Source organism: Notechis scutatus, chromosome 3 (assembly GCF_049901735.1).
Source record: "Notechis scutatus isolate UNSWTSFEM ecotype Mainland chromosome 3, rNotScu1.2, whole genome shotgun sequence".
NCBI lineage: Eukaryota > Metazoa > Chordata > Lepidosauria > Squamata > Elapidae > Notechis > Notechis scutatus.
Window position 1 is genome coordinate 21,586,374 of NC_142011.1, and position 4,530 is coordinate 21,590,903.

Sequence of the window (4,530 nt, forward strand, 5' to 3'; positions counted from 1 at the left end):
TCACAGAGAATAAAACAAAGGTAAACTCTCATTTCAAAGGCCTTCAAAGCCATCTCAGCTGGATAGGACAGCAGAATAATATTGTTATTCTCTCTTTTCTCCTACACATCTTTTTGCATTCACTGAATACAAAAAGAAAAAAGAAAATTTTAAAGAAAGGGGGGGAAAGGCTAAAAAAAGAAACAAAAACATACAAGGCACATATTCAGAGACAGAGATAGAAGCATAAAACATATAATAAACATTTTAATGAATAGTAGTAATTATTAATTATAATCATAATTGATAACATTGGTTTGTAAATTGTACATATAACTTCAATTCTACAGTTCACTGCATAGTAGACACCATATGTTTATCTTTCCAGTATGTATTTCACCTTTAGTCAAATGTGAGTTTCTATATTAAAAGGAATAAAAGAATAGGAACAGCTGATATTGAATCATGAGAATAACTGGATTAATGAATACTGTATTAGACACTGTAGAAATGTATATTTTAATGAAGCATTGATTTCATTGCAACTCCAACAACATAATAGTTTCTATATAAATGGGGTGTAATAAATATGAAATATTTATCTTTTGAAAACAATATATTATAAGGAAGGGATGCAAACTTTATTTGATCAAGGTTAAAATATGTTATTATTTCTGGTAATCTGTAATGGAATTTCTGTGACATTAGGACAGAAAAGATGCTGATTTGTCCAGAGATAAAAGGGGGGATATTTGATGAAGAGATCATTGGTTGTAAATTAAGAGGGGCTGAAGAGTTACAGAAATTGTTTTAACTTGTTGTGACAAAGATTTCCTTTGCACCTTTATCTACTCTTTTTTCAGTTTGCATTAGATTTACCTATTGTAATTAAAATCCTTAATAAAATTATAAATATAATGATGCATTCTATTGAAGTTTATTTTTAAACTTTATATTACTGTATTTATATTACTGTATTATATAAAATGAAGCAAAAACGGAGAAAAAGGAAAGGAATGCATATACATTCAATAGATATAAAAATGATTATAAAAGAGAAAAGCATTTTTAAAAAACAAAAGGCAAAACAAACAAAATGATTAAAAGATGATTAAAAAGGGCTTTTGGGTAGCTCCCCTCTCTTCCTTCCTCCCTCCCTTAAGCAATTCTTGTTATATTTTAGTACGTTTTTTGAATTCAAAATCAACCAGGTTGGCATATATGATTAGATCTTTCTTAGTGTAATTGTCCTTGAAAAAATATTCTATTATTCTGAAGGAAAATATATATGTTATTCAGTAACACTGCATGTACTGGACATTTGAAACTGGTGTAAAATTGGAAAGGAATTTCTGCTTGCATTTTTATTCTGTAACTCCTTCTCCTATTTCACATTGCAGGGTTTTCAGTTTGACAATTTCCTCCTCTTCTTGCTCATCCCCACCTTGTACCCTCCCTTTTCAACGCCGGAAGAATTTTCAGTGTAAATACGAAGAACAGGAGAGTTCAGATTGCAGAAAATAGCTTGGGTACAAAAAGACAGCTCAAGAATCAAGGCATGATGCAGTGCAGGTAAAAGCCAACCTATAAAAAATAAGCGGTGAGAGCAAGGTACACACCCATGGTTACACAAGAGATACCTGCAAGTATTTGTCCAACAGAACCTGTTCTAGGCTTTAATCACAGAACACATAAACACAAAGCAGTTTCTATATAGTTTTAGGCATCCAAGGTAACAGTGTTGGTGTAGCTTTAGTTATACAATTGTTTTGACCCAGTTATACTGGGCAGTCTGGAGTAACATTTGCTCTTTTATGCCTCTGTGCTGTGCTTTTAAGTCAAAGCCTCTGAAAACTTTCTTATTCAAAGATCAAATGCATGTGTCAACCCGCAAAGGGATTTAAAGTGATCTGAGAATAAAATAAATCTCCAGGGAGTTACTCCCTCCAAAAAAGCAGTGCTAGAGGGAAAAAAAAGTTTACATTCGAATTTATTTTATTGATATCTGAATGAAATTATGAATGAATTTAATGTTGAATGTTTCGTGCTTCTTTATCATCTGAGTATGTATCATACCCCCACAGCTTAGGTTTTTTTTCTGCTGTGGTATCTTCGTGCCCCTCCAGTGTTATCTGATATACCATGCAAAATCCCGAAAGAGATTTGTTTTGAGGTTTGCTCTTGTCAAGCTTTTCAAAGGTGTTCAATATGATCTTCATACCACAAAGTAACGGCGAATTACTGGGCCTGTCAAAATTTCCGAGAATGCCTAATTTGATTTTGCTGGCCTGTCAATCAAATACCCCCCCCCCACACACACACACCACACCCTACAGAAGAGAAACATTTCTCCCTCCCTTCTAGGCCACCCTGAACAGTGGCATAGTGGCAACATTGCGGCTGAACCTGAAGTAGGCCAACCTTAGTCCTAGGGCCACTACATATTCCCAATGGCAAGTTTAACTCCCCCCCACACACACACATGACCCAGTGGTCTTCAGGATCTGCTGCATGACACTTACCTTCTCTTTTTGTTCACAGGCCCCTCTGGCCTACCCGAGGCTGCTGGGAGTCGCACAAGGCCTTCATTCTTGAAGTGGCTTTGGAGAATGCTCTTCTGCAGACTTTGAAATCCTCAAGAAAGCAGGCCCCGTTCTCATGCAATTTTCGAAGGCTCTGGCAGCTTCATGCGTGCAGGACTCCTGCATGTTCGAAGGATCCAGAGGCCTCCTGGGAGGGCCCCCCATTCTCATGCAGCCTCCACAAATTGTGCAAGAACAGGGCATACTTTTGAGAATAGGTTATTTTTTTGGTGTTGATGAATACTGGTGTGTTACCCAAAACATTGTGACATCCTCATCTTTGACATGTATGTCATTGGTTCACCCACACTGACCTACCCTGACATTAGTCAGGCTGCCAATGCTTATCTGTATTTTTGTTTTAAACAAAAGATATTTCTCAATTTAGAAAAAGAAAAGAATGGGATGTTGGCATGCTGAGAAACAAAAGGCCTTATTTTTATGTTCTCCAGAAGAACCTCATAGTTAAATATGTTGGCAGTGGCATGTGGTCTATTTCTTCTTTATAGTGTCAGATACCATGACCTTTACTGGGCAGTGTCAAGCCAACAAACATTTAGCAGGAAAAAAAATAAAACTGCAAAAATTTTATCTTGCTGAAGGAGCTTAAAGTATCTTGTCTCCCAAAACTCATTTGATCTCAGCTTTCTCTGATCTCATATACTTTTGCACTCCTAGTTTTAAAATAAGAACCTCAGCTACCTTTTCATTAATGGATTCATCAATTTTTACCCATATTCAAGAATGAAATTTAAATGACGAAATTCTATGGACTAATTGGATTTGTGGATCACAGCCATGGACTTTCCACACAATCATTTCTGAGTTATAAAAGTGGCCATTTTCATCTGCACACAGACCAGTGTGTAGTATTTATAAATTGATAATGGAGTCTAAAAGAAATAAATTTCACCATGTTGACAGTGCACCTACTCTACATCTAGTCTGAGACTTAAATAAGAACTTTCTAATTATATTAAAGTTTTACAGAGTATGCTGTTTATGTAATATTGGAATCTAAACTGTTTATGTAATATTGGAATCTAAACTGTTTATGTAATATTGGAATCTCAACATTATACCATTCTAGTATTTCAATTTTCCATCTCTCCAACAATTTTCCATCTCTTCAACATTATACCATTCTAGTATTTCAATTTTCCATCTCTCCCACTCCACACCAGTTAAAAATGGCTTGTTTTAACTCTTCATTTTAACCATGTTTGAAACAGGTGTCAGTGATTTAAATAATGTACTTGTGTTTTTAAGCTAAGATATTTCATTATTTAGATAGTGGAATTATCTAGGGCTATATAGAGCTATATGGTGCTTTGGAATATCCAGTCTCCAAATGATGTTTGGGAACATGCACTACTGGACAACTTGCAAAACTTTAAAGCAGTTGCAATTTTCCCTGGACTTGGGGTGGATAATGAATCTGAAGTGCTTCGGTAGACCTACTAAATATGGTAAAACAGCTGAAAAAGAATCTCAAAGGAAAGTAAGTGTTCAGGAAGCTTAATCTTATGGGTCATTGGTGCTCTGTGAGCTTGGTGGTTTTCTTGTAGATGTTTCATTACCAAACAAGTAAACAACTCAAGGAACCACCAACACCAGTCCCAGAAATAGTGATAGACAAGCCACTATTATATAAACTGAGAGCAAACTCCACTCCCTTTTAGCACTGATGATGTTACCTAGTTTGGGAATGAAACATCTGCAAGAAAACAATTAAACTCACAGAGCACCGTTCAACCTTGAGCTACAAATAATCTCTTCTATTGATGAAAACTAGAGATTTGAGTGGTGTGGAAGTATTTTCTCTATCACTGCATAACCGGGCTTGCTCCGAGAAATCTCCCCTTTTAAAAAGCAAGAATCTTGTCAAATAAATACATCTTGGAGGATCAGCAAGTGATATTTCAAAAACCTACAGCCTACATAACAAATCATTCTTTCAAGCTTCAAA